Genomic DNA, 5720 nt, shown 5'->3' on the forward strand with positions numbered 1-5720 from the left:
CCTCCATCAGGAAACCTACACAACACACTGAACCAACCTTAGCCACTGGGGACAGACACCAAAAACAACAGGAACTATGAACCTGCAGCCTGCAAATAGGAGACCCTAAACACAGTGAGTAAAGCAAAATGAGAAGACAAAGAAACACACAGCAGATGAAGGAGCAAGGTAAAACCCCACTAGACCAAACAAATGCAGAGGAAATAGGCAGTCTACCTGAAAAAGAATTCAAAGTAATGATAGTAAAGATGATCCAAAATCTTGGAAATAGAATGGAGAAAATACAAGAAATAATTAACAAGGACCTAAAACAACTAAGAGCAAACAAATAATAATGAAAAACCCCATAAAGGAAATTAATAATTCTCTAGAAGGAATCAATAGCAGAATAATGGAGGCAGAAGAACAGATAAGTGACCTGGAAGATAAAATAGTGGAAATAACTACTGCAGAGCAGAATAAACAAAAAGAAATGAAAAGAATTGAGGACAGTCTCAGAGACCTCTGGGACAACATTAAACTCACCAACATTTCAATTATAGGGGTCCCAGAAGAAGAAGAGAAAAAGAAAGGGACTGAGAAGATATTTGAAGAGATTATAGTTGAAAACTTCCCTAATATGGGAAAGGAAATAGTCAATCAAGTCCAGGAAGCACAGAGAGTCCCATACAGGATAAATCCAAGGAGAAACACACCAAGACACATATTAATCAAACTATCAAAAATTAAATGCAAAGAAAAAATATTAAAAGCAGCAAGGAAAAAACAACAAATAACATACAAGGGAATCTCCATAATGTTAACAGCTGATCTTTCAGCAGGAACTCTGCAAGCCAGAAGGGAGTGGCAGGACATATTTAAAGTGATGAAGGGGAAAAACCTACAGCCAAGATTACTCTACCCAGCAAGGATCTCATTCAGATTTGACAGAGAAATTAAAACCTTTATAGAAAAGCAAAAGCTAAGAGAATTCAGTACAACAAAACCAGGTTTACAACAAACGCTACAGGAACTTCTCTATGCAGAAAACACAAGAGAAGAAAAAGACTTACAATAACAAAGCCAAGACAATTAAGAAAATGGTAATAGGAACATACATATCGATAATAACCTTAAATGTAAATGGATTAAATACTCCAACCAAAAGACAAAGACTGGCTGAATGGATACAAAAAAAAAGACCCATATATACACCATCTACAAGAGACTCATTTCAGACCTAGTGACACATACAGACTGAAAGTGAAGGGATGGAAAAACTTATTCCATGCAAATGTAAATCAAAAGAAAGCTGGAGTAGCTATTCTCATATAGGGAAACAATTGACTTTAAAATAAAGATCATTACAAGAGACAAAGAAGGACACTACATAATAATCAAGGTATCAATCCAAGAAGAAGATATAACAATTGTAAATATTTATGTACCCAGCATAAGAGCACTTCAATACATAAGGCAAATATTAACAGCCATAAAAGGGGAAATCAACAGTAACACAATGATAATAGGGGACTTTAATACTCCACTTTCACCAATGGACAGATCATCCAAAATGAAAACAAATAAGGAAACACAAGCTTAAATGACACATTAACAAGATGGACTTAATTGATACTTATAGGACATTCCATCAAAAACAACAGAATACACATTCTTCTCAAGTGCTTATGGAGCATTCTCCAGGATAGATCATATCTTGGGTCACCAATCAAACCTTGGTAAATTTAAGAAAATTGAAATCCTATCAAGTATCTTTTCTGACCACAATGCTATGATACTAGATATCAATTACAGGAAAAAATCTGTAAAAAATACAGATACATGGAGGCTAAACAATGCAGTACTAAATAACCAAGAGATCACTGAAGAAATCAAAGAAGAAATCAAAAAATATTAGAATCAAATGACAATGAAAACACTCTGACCCAAAACCTATGGGATGCAGCAAATGAAGTTCTAAGGGGGAAGTTTATATCAGTACAATCCTACCTCAGGAAACAAGAAACAACTCAAATAAAAAACCTAAACTTACACCTGAGCAATTACAGAAAGAAAAACAAAGAACATCCAAAGTTAGCAAAAGCAAAGAAATCATAAAGATCAGATCAGAAATACATGAAAAAGAAATGAAGGAAACAATAGCAAAGATCAATAAAACCAAAGCTTGTTCTTTGAGAAGATAAATGAAATTGATAAACCATTAGCCAGACACATCAAGAAAAAAAGGGGGAAGGCTCAAATCAATAGAATTAGAAATGAAAAAGAAGTAACAACTGACACGTTAGATATACAAAGGATCATGATAAATTGCTACAAGCAACTATATGCCTATAAAATGGACAACCTGGAAGAAATGGACAAATTCTTAGAAAAGCACAACCTTCTGAGACTGAACTAGGAAGAAATAGAAAATATAAACAGACAAATCACAAGCACTGAAACTGAGACTGTGATTAAAAATCTTCCAACAAATAAAAGCCCAGGGCCAGATGGCTTCACAGGCGAATTCTACCAAACATTTAGAGAAGAGCTAACACATATCCTTCTCAAACTCTTCCAAAATATAGCAGAGGGAGGAACACTCCCAAACTCATTCTACGAGACCTCCATCACCCAGATGAAGATGTCCCTCAAAATTCATAGGTTGAAGCCATAACTCTTAATACCTTAAAAAGTGAATATATTTGGAGATTGGGCTCTTAAAGAGGTAATTAAGGTAAAATTAGGTATTGTGGGTATGACCTAACCAAACAATGATTGGTGTCTTTATAACTACAGGAGCTTAGCATACAGGCAACACACAGACTGAAGGGCAATAACTAGAGGACACAAAATTAGAATTAATTTTTTATGGAGAAAGATCTCCAGAGTCAAGTTACAAGAGAAAAGTTGGAGAGAAAATGTTTCATTATACAGTTTACTATTAATACTGGTAATAAATGCTGGGTTTTTTTTTCTTTTTTTTAATCCAAGGAAATAGGCTGTCCTCATTTTAATTCTCTTACATATTGTGGGCACGTAAGGTCTAGTGCTTATACTGTTCTTGGGAGAAAGGATAAAGGCCTGCAAGTGTTTGTGGTTGCTGAATAACTATCAGAACTTTCTCTCTGTGAACTGTTCTTCTCACCCAAGAAGATAATTTCAGAGGCAATCCCTGAATATTAAAATTAATCTGAATATTAGCAAACTCATACAGGAAACCAAGCACAATTACCAGACTAAACTTTTAACACTTAGATTTTTTAAATAAAATTTAAACATTTGCTTTGTTGGCAGAAAATATAATTTTAAACTCAAATTCAAATAAATAATATATGATTTGGCAAAACCATTGGCCAGACTCTGCCCTACATTTCTACTTTATTATTACAAATATCAGGAAATAAATTTGTTATTTTGGTCAGTGTCTGATAATTTCTACATGTGTAACATTTTACTTTGTGATTCAATAAGAAAAAAAAAAATCAAAATTTCAATACATCACTGGCCAAAGGGTTTCAAACAGACATTTAATAGACTTAAATCGAAAATATCTATAAAACATCCACAAACTTGCTTTTACAAAAAACAAATAAAATGTAATTTCTACCAAATTAATTGGTGAAATGAAAACATTTGATCATACATTATATTAGTGTCCATGTTGAATAACAGATGTATCGCAAAGAGTGTTTTAGGAATTTAAATTGGTGCAACTGCCCCCTTTACACGCCACCCCTCTTACACAGTCAGGCTGAGCTAGCACCCGGACCTGGAATAGGGCCGTAGCCTCTGCCGCGCCCACCGCCTCCCGCCGCCTCCGGACCATGGACCCCCACAAAATGAGCGAGCTTCGAGTCTTTCTGAAAGTGTGCAAGCAGGACCTGAGCGTTCTGCACAATGAGGAAATGCACTTCCTGAGGGAGTGGGGGGAGAGCATGGGGGATAAAATACCACCTACTACTCATAAAACTAAATTGGGAGAAAATACCAAGGAAGAAAAAACAGTAAGAAGGCAGAGGAAAACATAAAGACAGACGAACCATCAAGTGAGGAAAGTGATCTAGAAACTGACAATGAAGATGTGATTGAACCAGACACTGATGCCCCTCAAGAAATGGGAGTTGAAAATGTAGAGATAACTGAGAATTTGATGGATAAGGCAAAAGATAAAAGAAAAGTGGCTGCCATTGATGCCCTAAATGATGGTGAACTACAGAAAGCCGTTGACTTGTTCACAGATGCCATGAAGCTAAATCCTCCTTTGGTTATTATGTATGCCAAGAGAGCCAGTGTCTTCATCAAATTACAGAAGCCAAATGCTGCCATCCGAGACTGTGACAGAGCTATTGAAATAAATCCTGATTCAGCTCAGCCATACAAGTGGTGAGGGAAAGCACACAGACTTTTGAGCCTTCAGGAAGAAGTTGCCCATGATCTTGCCCTTGCCTGTAAACTGGGTTATGATGAAGATGCTAGTGCAATGCTAAAAGAAGTTCAGCCACGGGCCCAGAAAATTTCTGAACCTCGGAGAAAGTATGAGCGAAAACGTGAAGAGTGAGAGGTCAAAGAAAGAATAGAAAGGGTCAAGAAGGCTCAGGAAGAACATGAGAGAGCCCCCAGTGAGGAAGAAGCCAGACGACAATCAGGGGCTCAGTATTGCTCTTTTCCAGGTGGCTTTCCTGAGGGAATGCCTGGTAATTTTCCTGGAGGAATGCCTGGAATGGGAGGGGGCATGTCTGGAATGGCAGGAATACCTGGGCTCAATGAAATTCTTAGTGATCCAGAGGTTCTTGCAGCCATGCAGGATCCAGAAGTTATGGTGGCCTTCCAGGTTGTGGCTCAGAACCCGGCAAATATGTCAAAATATCAGAGCAACCCAAAGGTTATGAATCTCATCAGTAAATTGTTGGTCAAATTTGGAGGTCAAGCAGAATGCCCTTCTGACAAATAAAGCCCCTGCTGAAGGAAAATCAACTTAGATCACCTAATGGATGTCACAATAATACAAACCAGTGTTACCTGTGACCTCATGAAGAAAGTGGGGTGCTTTGAAGATAATCCCTACCCCTCTGCTCCAAATGCAGCTGAAACACTTTACAGTGGCTTGCCATTAGGGTATTCATTCAGATATGTTTTCCTACTAGAAATTAAAAACTTTAAACAATTTTTAAAACTTAAAAAATGTTTAAAACAAAAGGGTATGTTAATCCCTACATTTTTCTTTACTAATCATTTTGTTTTTTTACCTTTGAATTAATTAGGCAAGGAAGATATTTCAGTATGGAAGAGTCATTGTTCAAGTTTGAGTGAAATAAAGATTTATTAGTGGTAGGCAAATGTAACATTTAAATAGATAAGGTTTGAGTTGGATATATGGTCACTGAGTCATTTTGATTTGTCTTTTTAATTGCTTTATTATTATTATTTTTAATGATTTGCTTCATAGAACTATTGGGAAACCAGTATTGCAGTAGGACCTGGGTTGTGACTGGAAGTACTTGGCAAGGCAGCAAAAATCTTACTACATTTTAAATAATGTGTACCCTTGGGCAGATGCATTTAAATCTTACACTGGGGTGAATGGATGACTTTTATACAGCTGCAGTAAAATTGGATTACTTAAAAATAAATAAATAAATAAATAAATAAATAAATAGGTGCAGGTGTTTGGGGAACAATTTGGTATTAGCTCTTTTTTATCTATATATAATCTTGGCCCTGGTATTTTTACATTCAGA

The 5720-nt window shown here is 36.2% G+C and overlaps 1 pseudogene across 1 annotated transcript; it reads left to right on the plus strand.

The window, feature by feature from the left end:
* Window positions 1-3450: 3450 nt before the first annotated feature.
* Window positions 3451-5115, plus strand: LOC308615896 (hsc70-interacting protein-like; annotated as a pseudogene). Its single transcript has one exon. The product of its transcript is annotated as a hsc70-interacting protein-like (transcript).
* The last annotated feature ends 605 nt before the right edge of the window (window positions 5116-5720 follow it).

Source organism: Mesoplodon bidens (genome assembly GCF_964165515.1).
Source record: "Mesoplodon bidens genome assembly, chromosome: 4".
NCBI lineage: Eukaryota > Metazoa > Chordata > Mammalia > Artiodactyla > Ziphiidae > Mesoplodon > Mesoplodon bidens.